Raw genomic sequence first — 23456 nt, forward strand, 5'->3', positions numbered from 1 at the left:
ATGGTTTTTGGAGCATGGAATAAGCCATGATTAGACTCATAAAAAACTAAGAAATTTTTAAGATAACTGTATGCTCTTGGACAAAATGTATCACAAACAAGTCAAAATGGAAAGAAGCTTCTAGACCTTCAACTTTTTACAGAAATTAGACTAAAAAAATCTATCTGCTTAAATATACCCATTTCTTAAAGAAAAGGAAATACATCTCAGAGGGCAGAGCCAAGCACTGGGTATCTGTGCCCTTCTAAGATCCACTCCCATATTGATTCTAAGTTTGTTCATATGAGCTCAATTATAATTTATTAGATATGCTCTTAATACATGTCCAACCTACTAATAGATGCCAGTCAACAATATAAAGTAGGTAATTTAGTTTTATGATCCTGTAATACCTGGCATTTTTATTTGCTCCCTTTTGAGCATACTAACCCATAAATGAAAATGCAGCTGGTTTTGTATATATGCTTTTGTTCTGAGAAGCCCTAATGTACCCATTTGTTTTATTCTGTAATGCTTGTGGTGGTGAATCTTGCTCACTTTTCAGTCATCTCCAAGCCTAGTTCTCCTATTTTGAACACATGATTACAAAACCGCATGTCCTAAAATCTTGGCTGCCTTTCCCATATTCAATCTATGAATGCTCCCTTTTAATACAGCAATACTGTAGATAAATTTTCCAATGCAATTCCATAGATTTAGCTTAGCTAGAGATGCTATGACCTTGGTTATTGCCCCCCAAAAGATCAGATTACTACAAAAAATTATTTTATGATGTAGTATATGAAGGAGGTTTTGAGGCCAACAAGGTAGTTAAAAGTGAAATCGTGTGGGTTTATCACTTTGTGTGCTTTCAACATACTATGCATCACACTCCGTTTATAAAATTGGTAATAATAATATTATTCACAGATTTTCTTGTAAGGTTAAATAATATAACACATGTAAAACTTGAAATATTTCACATACAGAGCACTACATATACGTTACCAGTATTATAAAGATTGGGTAGGATTTGAAGAGGCAGGCATTGAACATTAATTCTAGGCAGGGGTAAGCACATAAGCATAAAGGTGGGAAAGTCTACAGCATACGGAGAGACCAATTTGCATGAAGTAGAATTTATAGGGTTAGTGATAATATTGCAAGCTAGATTAGAATTATTAATTTTATATGGGATTTGAAAGGTTCTGAATGTCAATTTAACAATCTGAACCTTCCTTTTCTAGAAAGTATCCTTTTAACTAGTCTAAAGATGTGAAGCATTTAGTCTAGGGAAGCCAGTACAAGGAACACAAGTTTTATCTTGTAATATGAAAAGGACCACCAGGTACAAGAGATTTGCTCTCTTTTGTTCAAGACAGCAAACCTAGAGCTACCAGTTTAGTTTACATGTGGGCATGTTTACCCTCAGAGTAATAAATTATTTACTGCAAATAGATGTCTGTCAGGAGAAAGGGCTACTACATATAATAATGAAATGTAGCTCACTGGAATTATAATGGCAAAGACTGGAAGACAAACCACAGATGCTACAGAAGGTATTAATATAGAATAGGGATTAGGAGTTTATGTGTGTACATGAGACCAGTTCATTTTTCAGGAAAGGAGGGTACATGATTTCATCACACTCTGAAAAGAATCCATCGCTCAGAAAAGTTGAGACCATTAGAAATATAATATTGGACTTAGATGCCTCAATGTGATTTCTAAGGTCTCAATAGCTAGTCAGTGTTCACATAGAAACACTGAGATGTTGCAGCCTTGCCAAACAACTGATTTTGTCATGGCATAACTGATTTTCCTTAATTCCTCACTCTGGTGGTCTCTCTTTTTATTTTGATACCATTTGCTGTACTTACTCCATCTACTTCTTATATTTTAATTCCCATCCTGGTCAATTGAGCTATCCTTTAGCATTTTTATTTTGTGAGGTTTAGCATTTATCTTCTGACTTTTTAACTTCACAATGGCCTTTAGACTGGAAGGACCAAAAGTGTTTCTGAATCTTTCTCTCAGTCCCCCACACCTGAACACTTTTTTCTCCTAATCTTTTTAATGTTTTCAGTGACAGGTTTTACTTCGGTTGTCACTCTTTTGTGAAGGTTATTTTTTCAGGTTTAGCAATTGTTAGGTCATAAACCTTATCTGTAAGTCAAAGTCTGTTTTGGGGGAAAAAAGAAGATTCTGAATCAAAGAAAGATTAAGGAAGCAACCTGTGACTCATTTGCAAGCTATCTTAACTTTGTAGGAAGGGACTTTTATTTTTATTTTGTTCAGTTAAACGTATTAAAAAAAAAAACCCAACAAGCTATAAATCCAAATCACAGTGTAACACACTGAATCAGGCATATTCGTGCACCTGATGTACCCATGGTGGTACATTTCTCCAAAGGTACTGCTTTAGGATTCTCTTAGGATGTTAGCGTTATCTATGATAATGTAGGTGACTCCTAAAATAATCAAGTTTCAGAGCCAATGGGTATGGCTTCATAATATATAATAAATTTGCAATCTTCTGTAACTCCTTTAGTGAACTGAAAGCATTCATAGCCCCACGTCCTTATATTACTCTTGACCTTTAAAATTACCAATCCTTAGCTTATTCCTGTCAATTCAAGACAAGTAAGACACAAGACTGTCTTCTATGAGTCAGAGTGACAAACACTTTATCAAGGTTTAATTATATTTTTTCTCTTTACAATAAGTGAGTCAATATCCCTTTCATAAAACAATGCTGAAATAATTCATCCATACAGGCTCAAGGGGGGAAAGAAGTGGGTTACCTAAGCCATTCACTGACACTGTGGAATAAAAGAAAAATGGCTCAAAGATAGGGCTGAGAAGCTGATTTTACATGGAGTAGATAGTGTTTCATTTGCAACACAACGTCTGATATAAAGATTCATGGCATTATGTTTTTATCTTGAAATACTGACACTGCTGGCAGCTCAACCTGCTATTCCATTAGAACATCTCTTAGGAATTCTGGAATTTATCTGCTGCCCACATAAAAACAGATAAAGCAAAGGAAAATATATTAAGGCTTATTTTTATCACAAAACAGGTCTGCACCTCCAGAATCAAATCTTTTAAACCTCTATCATGAGCCGTCTGCAGGAAAGCTTATGTACAGTAGGAGCAAGGTGAGGGACAATGGCAAAGAAACATATATGAACAGTATCTTTTTTATGTTGACACCTACATTATATTCAGTTTAATATTTCTCTTCAGATTCACAGAACAGCAAAGAGTCTTACTTTGTCCCCCATTCTGAATCCATAGTTACAACAATGCTCTGCCTAAAAGATGGTAACAATGTAGGGAGTGAAAATGCCTAAAGCTGAAGTCCCTGAGTTGCTTGGGGGAAGAGAGCCTAAGAGAGTATAAAAAGACAAAAATGCACCTTTAGAGGAGATTTATCCAACATGTGGAGTGAGGATTATATGTAACCAGTGGCATCTTGGGGAAGAGCCTCACTGAGATATTGTGAATAAAAAGAAAATTTATCTAATTAGCCACTAAGGTCTAAAGCAATACCATCAAATAGAAATTTATGAGATGATAGAAATTTCCTATATTTGCACTATCCATAACAACAGCCACAACCCAACTGCAGCAACTGAGCACTTGAAATACAACTATTTGGACTAAGGAACTAAATTTCAAATTTTATTTAATTTTAATTAATTTAAATTTAAATAGTCCTAATTTGACTACTGTCTATGTTATTGCACAGAATAGATCTAGAATATAGCTAGCTAAACATATCTATAAAACCTTAGTGTGTGAAATCAAAGGGAGAATAGTTCTAGCAGTGAAGGTAATTTAAAGAGTTTGATGAACACACTTTCCACTGCATCTCTTTCCAAGTCAGTTTTATTGAATATTTTGTGCCTTTAACCATCATCTGAAAGATTTCCATGTAGAGAGATACTTTTTAAAATTTATTTTAATGAAGTCATGATTGATAAAGGGAGATTGCTGATTAAACTGACATGCTTTCTAAGATCTCCAAGTAATTACACCCCTCATCTCAATCCCATGGTAGTGGTCATAGAAAGGTTAGTGACTCTTATAGACCAGTGCCTGAACTATCAATGCTTTAAGTTGAACATTTTATTGATATGTCAAAACAGTACACTGAGCACGAAACAGAAAGAAAAATAATGCAAGAAGGCAAAAAAGACTGGGATTTCAATTCAAACTAGTGATATGAACTGAAGAGATGCAAATAGATACTATATTTATTTCCACTGTTAAAATGCTGTGAGCTCTGTGGAATCCCAAAAGGGAAGATAACTTTATTAGTAAAAACAGTCAGATTTTAATAAGAACCATGTTTTTGGTTTCTATAACTTTTAGATGTGCCTGAGTATGACAATTTCAAAATTAAATATTTAAGTTCTTTCCTTACTTTCATTTTTTTCATTCCTTCCTCAACCCAAACCTGATATTTAACAGGTGTGCCATTTTTGTGCTAAGTTGAGAGTGACTATGCCTACCAAAAAAGGTTCTGCACCCCTGATTATGCAAAAGAGTGTGGTTTCCACTGGTTCGGTTAAAAAATATTCCATCTTAAGAAACAATAGGGAATTAAATGATAATATAAACCTGGATTTGTAAATACACTAAACTTCTTGAAAATAGTTATTTGTTAAGTGTTCTTTCATCAGTTATTTGGGTAATATCAGAAAGTCTACATTTTAAAATGTAAATAGGATGCAAACAAATTGAATGATCTAGATGAAATGGAAAATTCCTAGAAATATGCAAATTAGCATGGCTGAATCATGATGAAATAGATAATCTGAACAGATCAATGGCTAACATGGAAGTTAATTTGATAATCAAAAACTCAACAAAGAAAAGCTCTTTGGGGCTAAAATGCTTTACCGGTGAATTGTAACAAACATTTAAAGAGGCCAGTCCTCTTCAAATTCTTCCCAAAAAAATTAATGAAGAGGGAACACTTTCAAATGCATTCTGTAAGGCCAGTACAGCAAAGCCAGAAAAAGACACTACATGAAAACTACAAACCAATATCTCTTATAAATAATGATGTAAAAATCCTCAATAAAATGCTAGAAAATTAAATACAACAGCACATCAAATGGATTATACATGCATGAGAAAGGAGGATTATTCCTGGAATGCAAGGATGGTTCAACATACATAAATCAATAAATGGGATATACCACATTAACATAATGAAGGATAAAAACCACATGATCATCTTAATAGATGCAAATAAACACATTTGACAAAATTCAACATCCATTCATGATAAAAGCTTTCAACAATTTAGGAATAGAAGGAATGTACCTCAACATAATAAAGACCATATATGACAAACCCACAGCCAACATCATACTCAAAGGTGAAAAGTTGAAAGCTTTTCCTTCAAGATAAGGAAGAAGACAAGAATGCCTACTCCCACCACTTTTATTCAACATATTTTGGAGGTCCTAGCCAGATCGATTAGGCAAGAAAAGGAAATGAAAGCCATCCAAATCAGAAAGGAGAAAGTTAAACTGTCTCTTTTTGTAGATGTCATAACCTTATATGTAGAAAACCCTAAATATTCCATAAAACGTCGCTACAACTAATAAATGAATTTAGTAACTCGCAGGATATAAAATCAATATACAAAAATCACTTGTATTTCTATGCACTAACAGTGAATTATCCAACAAATAAATTAAGAAAACAATGCCATATACAATAGCATCAACAAAAATAAAATACTTAGAAATAAATTTAACGAATGAGGTAAAAGATTTGTACATCAAAAACTGTTAGATATTGATGAAAGAAACTGAAGAAGACACAAATACATGGAAAGATAGTCATGTTCATGGATTGGAAGAGTTAGTATTTTTAAAATGCCCATACTACCAAAAGCAATCTACAGATTGAATGTAACACTTACCAAATTCCAATGGTGTTTTCAACTAAATAGAAATATTGATTCTAAAATTTGTATGGAATCACATAAGACCCAGAATAGCCAAAGAAATCTTGAGAAATAATAACAAAGCTGGAGTTATCACACTTCATTATTTCAAACTATATTACAGAAAAACAGTAATCAAAATAGTATGGTACTGGCATAAAAACAGAAACATAGATCAATGGAACAGACCATACAGCCCAGAAGTAAAACCATGCATATATGGTCAATTAATCTTTTACAAGAACACCAACAACACACCAGGGAAAGGATAGTCTCGTTAATAAATGAGGTTGCGAAAACTAGATATTCAAATGCAAAAGAATGAAGTTGGACCCCTAACTTATAGTACTCAAAAAATTAACTTGAAATGGATTAAAGACTTAATGTAAAACCTAAAACCTTGAAGACTATAATCTATAAAACTATATTTTTAAAAAAAACTATAAAACTCCTAGAAGAAAACAGAGAACAAAATGTCTCAACATTGGTCTTGGCAATGATTTTTTGGTTACAACACCAAAAGCACAAGCAAAAACAAACAAGCAGAACTACATCAAACTAAAAACTTCTGTAGAGGAAAAGAAACAATTAACAAAATGAAAAGGCAGCCTATAGAACTGGAGATAATATTTGCAAACCATATGCCTGATAAGGAATTAATATCCAACATATATAAGGAACCCATACAACCCAATAGCAAAAAGAACAACTAACCCAATGAAAAGTTAGGCAAAGGTCCTAAATAGACATTTCTTCAATGAAGGCACACAAATGGCCAACACATATATGAAAAGGTATTCAACATCACTAATTATTAGGGGAATGCAAATGAATACCACAATGAGATGTTACCTCACACATGTTAGGATAGCTATTATCAAAAAGGTAAGAGATAATAAGTGTTGGCAAGAGTGTAGAGAAAAGGGAACAGTGTACACTGTTGGTGGAAATATAAATTGGAACAGCCATTAAGGAAATGTAAATTGGCACAGCTATTAAGGAAAACAGTACAGAATTTCCTCAAAAAATTAAAAATTGAACTACCAGCTGATCCAGCAATTCCATTTCTGAGTACATATTCAAAAGAATTAAAATCACTATCTGAAAACAATATTTGTACTCCCATGTCCATTGCAACATTATACACAGTAGCAAAGATATGAAAATAACCAAAGTATCCATATATGGAGGAATAGTTAAAGAACATGTGTGAGACATCTAGATCTAGATCTAGATCTCTACATATAAAGGTATACATATCTATAGCTATAATTATATATATCTATATATATGTGTGTATAGATATGTAATATAATATTATTCAGCCTTTAAAAGGAAGGAGATTCTGCCATTTGGGACAACATGGATAAACTTGGAGGAAGTTATGCTAAATGAAATATACCAGACACAGAAAGACAAATACTATATGATCTCGCTTATATGGGAAATCTAAAAATGCCAAACTCATACAACCAGAGTAGAATGTTGGTTGCCAGGAGCTAGGGTGTTGGAGAAATAGAGAGATGTTGTTCAAAGTGCACAAAGTTTCAGTTATAAGATGAATATATTCTTGGGATCTAATGTACAGCATGGTGATTATAGTTAATAACACTATATTGTATACTCGCAATTTGCTATGAGTATATACAGATCTTGTGTTCTCTGCAACAAAAAGAAAAAAAAAAGGAAAAAAGATAACCATGTGAAGTAATGGGTGTATTAATTAAATTGATTATGGTAAGGATTGCACAATGTAATTAAATCATCACATTTGTACATCTTTTTAAAAATTACATATTACTTAAATATATATATGATTTTTAATTTGCCAATCTTATCTCAATAAAGCTGGAAAAAATTATAATAATGGTATATTTTATATGTATTTTATTTTATCACAATAAACAAGCAAACAAAGAAAACAAAATGGAAGCAGTAATTCAGTCATGTCTATAGTATGTATCTTGATATATGATATGATGAAAATGGCACTTCACATCTGTGATCTTCTTCCCTGAAACACAACCTCAGTATAATCATGATAAAATACCATGAAAATCCCAACTGAAGGACATTCTATAAAATACCTAACCACCACTCCTCAAAATTCTCAAGGTCATCAATGATACAAAAATATGAGAAATTATCACAGACAAAAAGAGGCTAAGGAGACAAAGTTTTTAATGTAATTTGGTATCGTAATTAGATGGGATTCTGCAATAAAGAAAAAAAGGACAGTGGGTAAAAGCTAAGGAAATTTTAAGTATGAACTTTAATATTAATATATTAATATTGGTTCATTAATTGTGACAAATATGCCATACTAACAATGTAAGATGTAAAAATAGAGAAAACTGGATATGGGGTGTATGGGAATTCTCAATATTGTATTTGCAACTTTTCTATAAATCTGAACCTATTCTGAATTAAAATATTTATTTTTTCTAAAAAGTCTCAAACTGTATAATTTTAATATGTGCAATTTATTGTAAGTCATTTATACCATAATAAGGCTGATGAAAAAAGTATCCAAAAAAAGAAGTCAAAACAAACAACTGACTTAAATTAAAGAAAGTAGAAGGGAAGAAGCATTAAAAAATATATAAACACACATGAAAGAAATTGGACACAGAGTTAAAATAGAATCAAAAAAACGAAATGCTGGTTATTTGAAAAGACTAATAAAGTAAACAGGCCTCAGGAATCACAGATTAAGGGGGAAATAAAGAAGGAACAAAGAAATATAAAATAGGGAAAATCTTTATGTTAGTAGTTTGAAAGCTTAGACAAAATAGTAGTCTACAAAAACTATTGTTTATTTAAAAAAAAGAATTGTTAAGTAGGAGAATACTCAACATTAAATATGTTGAATTAGTACTTAAAAATCTGTCTACTGAATTATAAATTGGCTCAACCACTTTGGAAAATTATTTGGCAGATTCTATGATTCAGCAATTCCTCCCCTATATACACCCAACAGAAAAATATATGCACCCAGAAGGCATGTGCAAAATTATTTATAGAAACAGTATTCATGTTAGAAAATGAAACAATCCATGTGTCTATCTAGAGTAGAATAAATTATGACATATTCATATAAAACATTCTTACTGAACTATGAAAATAAACTATTGTTAAACACAACAAGGATGAATATTACAAGCCTAATGTCAAAAATATCAGATACTAAACAGTTAATTCCTATCAAGTTAAAAAAACAAAACAAAAACCAGCCACAACTTATCTATGTTGTTTTAGATCAGAACAGTGGTCATCCTTGAGGAACAGGGAATGTAAGATCTAAGAATGGGGTACAAGGAAGTTCTACATACTGGTAGTGTTCTATTTCTTTAGGGGTGACAAGTTGGATTTGTTTACTTGGTGAAAATTCAAGCAACCATATAGTACTTGTCGAAGTATCTGAGTACATACTCAAGAAACCTGGCATTCCAGTCTTTCAAATGAGGGAAGATTTCCCAGCCTTGATACCAAATCCATGCAATGACATCATAAAGGACATTTACTGGCCAGTATCGTTTTGCACATAAAAAAATTAGTAAATAAACCAGCAATATGAATTTATATATACAATATATATGTAATACATAATATATTTAATATTTATATAAATAGTATATTATATGAATATGTCATGTATATATATTTTAAAGATAGTGCTTAACTCAGCAGGGGAGGGGGAGAGAGAAAATGCATTTGAAAGTGGGTTAACAAATGGTTTTGTTTACTAAGATGTGTGACAGACATGCTAAAAATAGCATTTTAGACAATACCAAAGATAGGGACTTGATGAAATGAAAACTATCTAAAGATATTAACGAGAATACAACACAGAGCAGGGACAAGATTAAAAATAAAGAACTCAGGAGACATGGAGGATAAAATGAGAAGGTCTAATATTCATCTTTCCAAAGATAATATACAGAATAAGAGAGATGCATTATTTAAAGAATCTATTTGCATAATGTGTTTCACAGCAATCTCTTGTGAGTTAGTTTAGCTCAATAACAAAACTGGTTTTCTACATCTTTACAAGTGAAGGGAAGATCCAGGGATACATTGATCCAATGGTTGGGCTAACGTTGAGAGACAAGCCGTGCCTGTGGGACCTGAGACACCCTGAGGTAACACCAATGCCTCCATACATCTTCAGACTAAAGCAATCATGTTGCTTTTATGTGCACTTGGGAAGAATATGCTGAGAAATCATGCAAATAATTGAATAAGATGAAGGAAGCTAATACTACTATAATAGATTTTTTTATTAAATAAAACATTTTTACCAGATAGCTTATATGGTCCTTATAAATTCTCTCATCTTAGATAATAATGGCATGTTAATAAGTAAAATATTAATATATATTGTTAAGCAGCATATCTAGTATTTCTAATTTAATTTGTTCTAACAGTTTCTTTAAAGTATATTAAGAAAATTTACTTTAATGCTTCATTCACATTTTTCCTCATATTGAACTTGACACTTTCAGAGCAAGAAAGAAACAACATTCTACGTGGGAACAAATTTTATGGTATATTTAACCAGAGAAAACAAAATAAATTTTGTTAGATTCCAAAAGTTATAGTACATAAAACAAAGTATATTTTTGTTTTGTTCTGTAAAGCTATTACCTACATTAGGATAGGAAAAAAAATCTAATGGAATTGTAGTAGAATGAAGAAAATTCATAAAAGGGATTTTAGTTGTCAAATGTTAGAACTGAAGTTACAGTATTGATTTAATGAACTAGGAATGGTCTTAACCAATTGGAAAGAGTGAAACCAACCCCATACAAAGTAAAATTAGTCTCACCTGAGAATCTTCAGTGTTTCAGTTAAGAAGAGAAGCAGAAATAGATGCACACCATTATTCTCAGGGAGAAGACACACTCACACACACAAAAATCAAAAATTAACCCTATTTGATGCTTAACACACCAGTGACGTGTAATAACATCAAATACACACTACTACTCCGTCATTCATTGAAGTCATCAACAGCAGGCTCTTTAGTTAGTCCAAAATATTATCTTGTTCCTTGGATCAAAGCCTTTCAAAAACTATGCTCCCTGATCATGAAATTTATTTGTAATTCTATCAATGGTACATTTTTTGGAAATTCAGAAAAGTATGTTTTTTTATATACATTTTATTTGTTAAACACACATCTATATGTGTGTGTGTGTGTGTGTGTGTGTGTGTGTGTGTGTGTGTGTGTGTGTGTGTGGCGGGGGAGAAAGGGAGGATACTACCAATGTAAAAGACTTAAGTGATTTACAGCTAAAAAGCACGTATTAGAAATACATCATATTATTTGTTAATTTCACATTTTACTTTGTCAGCGGTAACATCCACTAGTAGAAACAAGACAACTTGAAAATGAGCATTTTCAATTATTTTGAGTATTGTTTTCTCGCAGAATTTAATAAGTTTTCAAGAGCAAACTACGTACACTATCACACATTTTTTTTTCTTGTTGAGTTCTCATTTTTGATTCCCCAAAGGTGAGACAAAGGAAGAATTGCACTTCAGTTGAAAACACAGATATCAGAAAAAAGCATACATTTCCTTCTTAAGAGTCTTTATTATCTTAGTTCTTAGGAATGCTTTCATTTATTTTGAGCTTTTCAAGCCCAATAACCTTTTGATTTCATTAAATATCATACTGGTTTCCATTTTAGATGAATGAATTTGAAATTACTAACTTGTCAGAATAAGCTGACAGGGTAAACAACTTTGGTTACATACATTTAAACTGCTTTTTAATTAAAGCAACACAATTGTGATACTCATTAGAAAGTGAAGTGAAACAACAAAACCTTGAGCTTTCTCAATTAAACTAAAAGCTTAATAGGGATTTGTTATGATATGTTCTTCATATTTTGACATTTCAGGTAAATACACACATATACTTAATTACATAAATTATTTTTTATTCATTCAGCAAAAACAACAAATAAATAAAGAAGAAAAAATCTCAGAAACTAACAAGTTCTATGAAGAAAAATGAAAGAAGTGTAACATAGAGGGAAGTGGGATTACCTTTCAGATTGGGTAGTAGGAGAAGGTCTCTCTGAGGAACTGACAATGAGCCAAAATTCAGTGGAGCGAGGGGTAAGTCATGTGGATTTCTGGAGGAAGAACATAGAGAGAATAGAATGTACAAAGCTCTGACACCAGGGAGTTCACAGTATGTTTGAGGGTAAGATTGGAAATCAGGGTACCTGATGCACACTAAAAAAAAAGGTGAAGATTGTAATAAAAATGTTCAGAGAGGTAGTCAGGGATTAGGTTTAGTTGGATTTTATAGACAGTAATAAAGAATTTAGATTCTATTTTAAGTGTGATGGCAAGTGCTGGATAAATCCTAGAGTATGATTTCAGACAGGTTAGGAGAAAACCAAGTCCAGTTCCTCAGCTTGGTTAAGGAAAGACTAAGCTGTTAGATTAAACGTCTGAAGATCAGAAATGACCGTGTCATTTATACCTAAAGATTATATACTGTCCTCTAGCAAATACATTTCTATTTCTAAGAATGAAGTGATGACTCTGGCCCAGGTGAATGAATAGAGATAAGTATCCTAAAAGATTATATGCTGGGCTGCTCCAGCTTCATGTAGCTATAAGCCTTACTGAAGATTGTTAAACATCAAGGAGGAGTGTTATGACTCTAAGTCATTCACTGACATTTTAAATTTCAACTTGGCAGATTTCTATGACCTTAAAGCTTATGGTCAGATCTCTTGTACTATGATTCTCATCTTTCTACTGTGACTCCTGACTCTCCTGACTTCTCCGTGAATCATTTAGATATACAAATTTTGTTTAATTTGGCTAAATTATGTCTGTGTCTGATCTATTCATCAATATGTACTATTCATACTTGTTGATACAGTCAACCAGCAAAAAGCCATTGGAGGATATTAAGCTGGAAAGAAACATGATCTGACTCATGTTTTAAAAGACTATACAATAAATATAATGAAAGAGTAAGAAGAGAAGCATAGACCTAAGTACAGGCTTTATTGCAAAATAAAGGCAAGACATAATGGAGCCTGGATAAAAGTGACAATGGAGGGAGTCTAGATGAAAAGTCATCAGATTCATGACATCTTCTGAAGGCAGAATCAAAGTATTTTCTAATGATAAATATGGAGTATGAGTATAATACAGAGGTAAAAGATAACTCTAAGGTTTTTGGCTTGAACAACTGGGTGAATGATTATAATATTTACTGAAATGTGTTACACCATAGAGGCATGGTTTTAGGTAATCAAAAGTTTAATTTGGGGTATTTTATGTTTGAGGTTCCTAGTAAGATCATGTAGAAATACCAATAAGTCAGTTGGATATGACAGTCTTTATTTCAGGGGAAAAGCTGAAACTGTAATCACAAATTTGTGTGTCATCATTTTAAATATGGTAATTAAATCATGTGATATAGTTGTGACTATAGAAGGATAAAAGATTCTTCGACAGAAAGTTGGCGTAGTCCTCAACTTTTAGAGATGGGAAAAGAAGAATTATCCAGTAAAAATAACTGAGAAAGATGGCCAGTGAGGTAGAAAAACACATACACACAAATGTGTGTCACAGTAGCTGAGTGAACAAAGTATTTCAAGAGAGAGTGATTATATGCTTCTGCAGACTCAGAATGTCAGACAAGATAAAACAGAGAGAAGATAGTGAAAATTTGCCATTGAATACCTCAAGGTGGAGGTCAGTGGCGACACTGACAAGAGTAGTTTTAACAGAGTCAAATTGGGCAGTCTTCAAGAGAGTTAAGGCTATGGATAAAATCAGTCCAATGTATTCCATTTTTTTGGTAACGTGAAACCAAATGCAATTCTGAGTACTGCTGAAAGAAATTGGTTGGGGTAGAAGGGGTGAAGAGTTGTTAGCAAAGAGAAAAGACATGGAAAATACACTGTAGGGAAATGTAGTTTGTGTCTTTGAGGACTCTCAGGCTTTTGTGGTCATATTCAGAGTGAGATCAGTCAGATTAGCTTGTGTGTTAGTAACTTCAAACGTAAGGAGATCAACAGTGAATTACTGCCTTCAGTGGGTAGAGGTCATGGTAGAAACAAATAATTTGGAGAGTTGGAGTTCTTGAAGAGTTCATATTTTAATATGAAAATATGAGCAAGACACAGGGATGGCTTTATTTAAGATTTTGGACGTGGTCCAGACATTGGTAATGATAATGTTTAGAAAGAATGATGATGGAAATGGGTTATTGAGGTGAAGTGTAGGACAAAATTATTGGAGGTGAACAAAGCACAAAACTAAAATTATAATGTGTTGCATAGGTTGTCTATATAGGTATTGATGGACAACACTAAGAATAATAATATAAGTACTGGTGGAAAAAAGGTAATAAGCAAGTTGATAAAACATCAATGATATTTTTGGTAGGTGTTTACAACCATTAGGAAAAACATTCATATATCCCCCTGATACGTTTTTCATTTGCTTGTTTGATATGAGGAGGGGTGAAAATCTGTCCTAACTCCAGGACCACTGCTGCTTGGTGTGTGAGTGAAAGACGACTTGAGAGTACTAGTGTGGAAACAGTATACTTAGATACCTAGATATCAGTTAGAATGAGAAGTGGAAAAAACATTGAGACACAAGGAGGATATAGGGAATTTTCTTTGTTCAGTGATTACTGAAAGAGTTTAAATTGTGAGAGAATGAGTCATTTCAGTGGATGTACAGAGCCCTGTGTCTTCAAGAATTTAGATGATTAAGGAAGAAGTAAGTGTCTTGAACTGTACAGAGAGTATTAGGATTAATTTTTATGGTTTCTTTCTGGGATGTGATAATCAGCTCTAGTTATGGTCTTCTATGGAGTGATATTTCAGAAAGTTTGTGGTTCTGGAACAAGAAGATTGGGGAATCAGAAGAAGTGGTGGTTTCACCATACACATGGGGGATTCTCAAATTCCCCCACCTTCAATCTTGATGTGAGAAATGTCAAAGTTGGGGGGAGGTAGTTTCATCAGGAGCATGGGTACTCTGTGGGACCCTTGTAACCCCAAACTGAACTCTACCTCCCAGCAAAATGCCTCTCCTCATATTTTGCTAGTCATCATTTTCCTCCATTTTTTAAGGAAAAAAGAAAAAGTTTTGCCTCATACTGTAAGGTAGAATTATGATAAGGGTAGGATGAATCAGCTTTTTGATGAATTGCCTAAAAAAAAAAAATCATATTTGTTTTCCCCCGTGAATGGAAGAATACAATGGGAAGGAGAACACAATGTCCTAGAAGCCAATATTGAAGTGGTAAAAAAATGATAAATATTAATGAGAATTTTAGTAAAATGAAATTTCAAAGTGCTAGTTGGATCTAATAACAATAAAAAAATATTTATACTATTTCTTTAAGATTTCAGAGAATAATAATCCTGTGTTATACTCCATGAAAAATAATTTCTATGGCCAATTCACTTTGGAATACCTTACTTAATATACACATATCTTGGATTCAGACAGTTTAAGGTATTGTAGTAATAATATCTGAGAATGTTTGTTGTAAAGAAATTCATCTGCCTTTGTTTAACCAAGAGCTTCCCAATGTAGTTGATCTGTAAAACTGTGTTTCTGTGTGTGCCTGTGTGTAAATACTTATTGAAATCCTGCAGAAATATATTGTCCCGCCAGATATTATCTCCTATTTATCTAGGAGGCTGTCGTTTCTTTACCTAAAGTCAAAATTCAAACATATATTAGGTGTTGCACTTGACCCACCCAGGCACAATGTCTGTGCATAGAGCTTTTCAACTAAAACATTTGTGAAGTCAACTAAGAACAGTGAAGTTCAAAAGGTAAGTTCAGTTAAACCTGAATTTTCCATTTTAGAGGACACTGCTAATTGACTTCTGACAATTTAAACATCTGACTAAATTATGGAATATAGTATATAAATACCCATGTGAACATAATACTTTCAAAACAAAGACCATTAACATTATTTTTGACCTGAAGATAAATGCATAAAGCCTCTTGATAATATGTGTCAAATCATGTGTTATTCTGGTTTCCAAGCTTCTAGTTTTTTAAATGCAAGATTATTGATATCATCAGCATATACTTTGCTGTCTTCTCTATCCTTGGGCATTGAGAAATAAAGTCACTGGTTTTTGAATGGTCTAATAATCACAACACATATCTATTAATGTAAATAAATAGTTTTTACTTTGCTTTTGAAACTTGCTTTTCTTTTGAGACCAAAATAAGATCTCAAATAAAGCAAAAGCAAGACAGTTTTATACATCAGTGATATCCATCACTTGGGAATGCAGATCCCTTTGCATTTCCTTCACACAAAAATAAGTAGATTTTTTTTTTTGGTTAATCCATTGGAAAATTCTCATAATGATATCCTCCATTCAGGGATGGAAATGATAGGATGATATCCACTTATTATAATAATGACTTTCAACAAGATAACATTCACAAAACTTAATGGCTCAAGCAAACATTAAATGTATAATTTTAGCAAGCAACTATATGGCATGAGAAGAACAAGTATGTACAAATTACCCAATATAACTATTCCATGTACAACACAGTAGACAAAGCAAGGATTAGGCCTTCAGTAACTATAAAATATGCACAATAGCACAATATAGTGAAATCAAATAAAATGATTAAAAAATTACAATGATAAGTTTTATAATTGTGTAGACATTTCAAGTGGCCTATTACGGAAAGAGATATGTATACATACACAAACAATACACATACATTTTACTACTAAATCTTTAAGTAAATGACAAAAATTATTATTTTATAAGGCTTTAAAATGGGTGTGGTGTGTCTTTCATGGTTAGGACACTCATATTCAATTAGATGGCCTTTGACTTTAACATATAAATTTATCAAGCTTAAATGATTATTTCAATTTGTCACTTTTTAAAATGTAAGTGATCCTCCATGCTCTATGCCTGGTTACTCAGGGGAAATATAACTTGCATCAAGCTTAAACTAAATGTATAATTACCAACTAGAATTGAGCATTTAGTAATGTTTCAAATCTTTTCATATTTACTATTTTGTTATGGCCTTCAAGTTAAATAATGATAAGAGCAAAACTGCACTACACTTTATACAATAAAATCCATCAGCCATAGTCCTACTCACTATGCAATCCAAGTGTATCTCACTACATGAACTATTCATAGTTTTGGCATCATGTTATCTATCAATTTGAAATAGGTTAAAGATGAGAAAATAGAGATATTCTGTGCTCCGACTTCTATTTAGTTTTGTATTTCTCGAGGACATGCTTGTTGAGAGCTAAATTCATATTGCAATCAATAACTTTCATGTCCTTTTATCCTTTCTCCATATCATTCAGAAGTTTATATTCAGTATTAAAACACAGTAAAAATATTAGTCTGAATTAATGTTGGAAAATATGTTATCTAAAAAATGTGATGTTAAGTTCACTTTGACAACTTTCAAAACAGGAAATATGAGTTTTTACTGAGAAAACACAGAAAATATTGCTGTTTTCTAATCTGGCATGAGTCAAAATACAGCATTCCTGATTTGATATGAAGAGCTGTAAAACAGAAGTACCATTGCTTGCTAATAATACCTATTATACATTAATATATAAAATATATTTACAAAAGCATGCATTATAAAATTGATCAACATTCCCAGCTATCTATATTAATATCCATATACAACATAAAATAGAATTTGATACAGTTTAGGCCCTTTTCTCCTAAACTGTTTGTCCAAATACTCCACTAGTCTGAAGTGAAGATATATATATTTTAAAGTGTAAGTCTTCTTACAATGTAATAATATCAATTTTTACTCACATTATAATTTTTCCCTCAGGTACTCAAAATCCACAAATCCTACTGTGCTGTCAACACCTGGAGGGAGGAGAGAATGTTGTCTGGACACAAACTCTATGGTAAAGATTTATGTCTAAAAACACAAAGAGACATACTGATGCAAAATACACAGGTTTGCTGATAAAGCGTCTGCTCCCTGCCATTACTCTTCAATGGTATAATTGATTTGAGGAACTTGATTATTGCCTCCAGTGCTGAGTAAATAATGATCAAGTACAGCTGCTTTTATTTTCTTGACTTAAAGTCAAATGGTCACCTGTTACAGTTAAAAGCGCTGGTCCCAGTACCCTCTACTCCTTCCTATGAAGTATCCCAGTTTAGTTATTTTTAAACACATTTCAAGTGTTTTAAAAGTCCTAATCATTAAGATTTATTTGAAAAGTACTTAAGAATAGTATCCCAATGTAAAAAATAAAAAAAGAATAGTATCCCAGTGGCATTTTCATCTTTTAACCATTTCTCAGACCATGGTAATTTAGCAAATAAATGCAAAATCACATGGCAGAATTGACTTTGAGGAGACATAGGTTTCATCTGCTCATTCCACATTGAACTACTTCAAACAGACGTCATTAACAATTAGTTTAAAAATAAATGGGGGTCACAATAGGGAACAAATACAAAAATTAGTTACATAAGGAAAAGGAATAAAAATTACAATTTCTGAGCAAAATAGGGCATTATCAAAGGGCTCAAAGTTTCATCATCAAAACACAGTGACAGTTTTATATTTCAGGTTCAAGTGTGATATACAATTTATATTTCCTTTCCAGATATTTAAAGTCAGAACATTTAGTTCCAGCTACAGGGTTTGAAAAGAAGTCTGCATATTTACACTTTAATGTTTATGAGTCAGTAAAAATGAAAGCGGTTTTCATCAATATTACTTTTACTTTATTTGGTTGAATTACTTCAATGGCATGTTACAATTTTACAAGCCAAGTGACTGAGAGAAAAAATACGATGCAGACTGTGGCACGTTAACCTTCTCTCATTTTCAAGTGCAACTTTGCTGTTGTATAAAATATTCTGCCTATTTTGCTTTTGTTTTTGCATTTTTATAAAAAGAAAACATGAATATATTTTAGAAGATTGTATCTAACTGTACAAAAATTTCCATGTGTGTTCATTTTAGTTGAAATGTATGCTCAATTAATTTATATGGCCATAGTAGAGGACTGCATATTCTGATTAATTTAGTTCTCCATTTTTAAAAGACTGAGATTGAATAGAATGTCTTTTCCTTTGTGTGTCCTGAATTTGTTCTACCTCCCTACAATAGAAGAATCTCATTTTGTCCTTTATTTCAACCTAGAGGGTAGTAAGTCATTCTCTTAGGTGTAATAACCAAGGCACTAACTGTGATTCAGTTAGCAAGATGGTAAAAATGATAGCAATATCCCAGAGTCTTTTTCCCTAGAGACTCTCAAAGACACTACCAGTACTCACTCTCCCACATTATAAGTTTCATGAACTGTACCTGAAGGTTTAAATGTAGCCCTAAACTGAAAAGATTCTCTTTTTAATGGCATCATGTTATTATTATAGCATACATTTATCTCCTACGTGCCTTTGGAGTTGTCTCTGCTTATGACAACAAAAAGTTTTTACAACTGTCAGCAAGTGCCAGCACAACTGGGAAAGTTGTGCAAGTGAGAATGTCTTGTACTTCATGTATCAACAATATTACTACCCATATTCCTTTGCTGTGGATAGTTATGGAGTAAATACATATTTAGTGGAGTCAAATGGTACCTGGAAAAATCATCAGGGGCATGAAAGGAGGAAGAGAACTGAATGCCGTCAGGCTATTTTATTTTATAAGAGAAATCTAGCCTGTCATTTCTGCTCAAAGTAATATGTCTCTTTAGTGCCTAAAAGGTTTTTGGATTCTTTTTGACTGGATATATTTGTGTACCAGGCAACAGTGAACAGCATTTCTTTAAGATTTCCTTTCTCATTCATTTCCTCCATGGGATGAAGTGAAGGGCCCCAACAATAATTGAAAGAAGAAAGTAAGAGTTTTTTTTTTTTTTTTTTTTTTTTTTTTGCAGTACGCGGGCCTCTCACTGTTGTGGCCTCTCCCGTTGCGGAGCAGAGGCTCCAGACGTGCAGGCTCAGCGGCCATGGCTCACGGGCCCAGCCGCTCCGCGGCCTGTGGGATCTTCCCGGACCGGGGCGCAAACCCGTGTCCCCTGCATCGGCAGGCAGACTCTCAAACACTGCGCCACCAGGGAAGCCCTGAAAGTAAGAGTTTTTGAAACAGCTCATCTTTAATTAAAAATCGTTTTTAGAATGACTGAATGAATATATGATAAAAGATGAATAGTAAAGTAGAGGTCAAAACAAGGTACTAGGGGTGTGTAACACATTTCTCATACCAGAAAACTATGCTGACTTTGGAAATAATGATCAAAGATATGTTTGGGGGTATTAAAGTTGCAAGGGGAGCATATCAAATTGAACTATAATTAGATCATTTTCATTATTAATATATTTTGACTGTCATTAGAGACTTTTTAAAAGTTAGGAAAGCAGTGAAAGCATTTTTAAATAATAGTTCTTCTTTAATGAAGTACTGAACTGAATACCTTGCATATGCATACACTGTGGACAGGCACCTGTAAGCAACACGTAATTTCATATACCATGATTACATGTGTGCATGCTAGGAACTAAGAGAATGAATAATGAGAACTAGTGAAACCTTATTCTCTCTGAGGTAGTCTTGAACATCACAGCCTAAATATCTGATTCTTATTAAGCAAGGAAAAACGTGTGCGTCCATTGTTGACAAGGTCAGTACCTCTGTTTTCAATAGTAATGGAATTGCGGTGCAAGACAGCATTCTATATGACTACCCAGCTCTCCTTCACAGGACGGGGAGCACAATGATGGATTCATCAATGTTTTTATTACTTCAGATCATCTCAGATATTCATGAGCAATTTTCCCCCCCATGAACTTTATCTTCCATCATGTTCACAAAATGCCATGTCAAGCTTTTTCAACAAATTGGCTCTTAAAATCTTTTCTAGATTTTTAGCCCAAATAAGAGATGTATATATAATAAAGGCAGTAAATTTAAATATTTTTTTCAAAAAACCTGTTGATATACAGTAAGAAAAATATTGTAGTAAATTATCATAATGTAAAACTTTTCCTTGTCACAAATTCTTAATTTTAAGCTACAATGATTGTTATTATTATGGAGCAAGAGATATGCAAAACATGCTCATTTGCATAAACTGTTACTCAGAAGTCCTCTATGGTGCAATTCAGTCACACGTTACACACAGAAGAAACTACTGTCTGAGGATGTCAGGTAACTTCCCAAAGTCACATTACGACTTCAAAACTTGTTGATTATACTGATCAAAGTATTACCATAGAAATTGCAGTCTTGGATCAAGAGAGGAAACCTATGAAATTAAAGATATATGAAAGGTAGAGTACATTGTTCCAAGTTATGTTTTCTGAAAAAATAGTCCCAAATAAATAGCACTGTTTTCTAAGGACTGTAGAAACTGATGGAGGTCTATGGTTTGGGGCTGCTAACTAACAGCACACCTGTAGACACAAACTTGCTTTCATCTGCCTTGACTAACCATATTTATGCCTATATTTAAACAGGGATTTTAACCCGACTGGTACTAACAGCTCCAAATGAGTAATTATGAACTATAGTTGACGTCCTCCTTAGTTCTCAGGTATTTGGCCTTGAATACTAGAAGTACTTGAGCCCTTTGTACCCATCAGTCTGTTATTACTTGAATCTCCCTTTTCACAGGACTAAAGCCCATATATAATCTTTAATAAGTATTCATTGATTATACCCTATGGAGCATTCATGTATAAAGCACTTTACCAGACATTTTTTAAAAGGGTTGCTGAATTTATGAATAACTTCACACATTCCCATTTGTAAGAGACTGTCCTTAGGGATTTCATTCTGCGAAGATTAGACAGCAAAACTCCTTACTAAATAACCTCTTGTTTTGTGCATTTGTTCTGTAAGTTAAAAAAAAAAAAAATGAAATTCAGCCTCACAGGTGACTCAGGTAGCCATTGTTTTTGATTATTCAAATTCAAGTATTAAATAGTTATTTTCTAAAAATTAGTAGGCCTGTTTTAAAAATGCTTTATAACATGTTAATATCCTAGCAATGGTCAGAATCTTTTTTTTTCCCCTCTTAGTGTACTTTAAAAAAAAATTTTTTTAACATCTTTATTGGAGGATAATTGCTTTACAATGGTGTGTTAATTTCTGCTGTATAACAAAGTGAATCAGCTATACATATACATATATCTCCATATCCCTTCCCACTTGCGTCTTTCCCCCAGTCTTTCCAAGACATTTTAGCATAATTTAATTTAACTTAAATTAAAAGGTTGCATACATATTTTAAACCTCATAAAAAAGATTTTGGTGGGGACTGACCATATAGTGATTAAATTATTTGAAAACTCAACATTTTGTTCTCCAATTATGCACTACAGGCTGTGGATAGGAAAGTAGGCTGAAGCCTGGTAGATGGCTCTTGGCTCTTCTGCTCTTTCTTTCAAGAGAAGAGTTCTGCCAATAATTGTTTAATATAGTGAGTTTACATTAAAATGTCACCTACATAAACATTTGTGCCACTAAAATTCTTTCAGAAAATCTTGTTTTAAAACATGAATCTGTATGTATATATTCAATAGTTTCTTTTAATTATGAATAATCTGGAATTTTTTTTTTTTTTTGCAGTATGCAGGCCTCTCACTGTTGTGGCCTCTCCCGTTGTGGAGCACAGGCTCCGGACGCGCAGGCTCAGCGGCCATGGCTCATGGGCCCAGCCGCTCCGCGGCATGTGGGATCTTCCCAGACCGGGGCACGAACCCATGTCCCCTGCATCGGCAGGTGGACTCTCAACCACTGCGCCACCAGGGAAGCCCTGGAAAAATATTTTATATTCACAATTTGTAGATGGAAGTGACTAGTTTTAACATGGTTATTTTAATGGATAATATGAAAAAAAAAAAGGCATGACAGTCACAATGGACAATTTTTTTCTAATGTAATCTTATTGTTAAATTGTTTTATTTACCCTACTTGGTTAGACCATTGTCAGATGTCTCTTTATTAATTTACTGTATAACAAATATTTTCTAAAAAGGTGCCATATGGAAGACAGGCAGCTAAACACTGTAAAATACCTAAAGTATCTCATATATATTACCTCGATGAAACTTGCAGTCTTATGTGATCACAGCTATATTCATGTAAATACAAATAATAATACAAGGGTATATTTCACAAGAATCAAATGAGAGGTATAGGGACCATGTGTTCTATGTTTAGATATCTACATCACACCTTGTTAAAGATGCAGATGTCCAAACCCATTCTAGACCTATTGAAATAGTAATTTTCAGTATCTAGTGCAAAATGAAAACACGAGTGCCCTTGTTTAAAAAGAAGGGGAAAAGTGCCATTAAATAGAAAAATATAAAGCCTTTTTCTTTGTGCTGAAGACCTTCTCTCTCACCTTGTCATGATGTTTGTTGTTTGCTATATAATGTTGTTTTAAGTAAATAAAAATTTTAAATTATTAGCATGAATTTTATGTTAA

This window comes from Orcinus orca, chromosome 3 (assembly GCF_937001465.1).
Source record: "Orcinus orca chromosome 3, mOrcOrc1.1, whole genome shotgun sequence".
NCBI lineage: Eukaryota > Metazoa > Chordata > Mammalia > Artiodactyla > Delphinidae > Orcinus > Orcinus orca.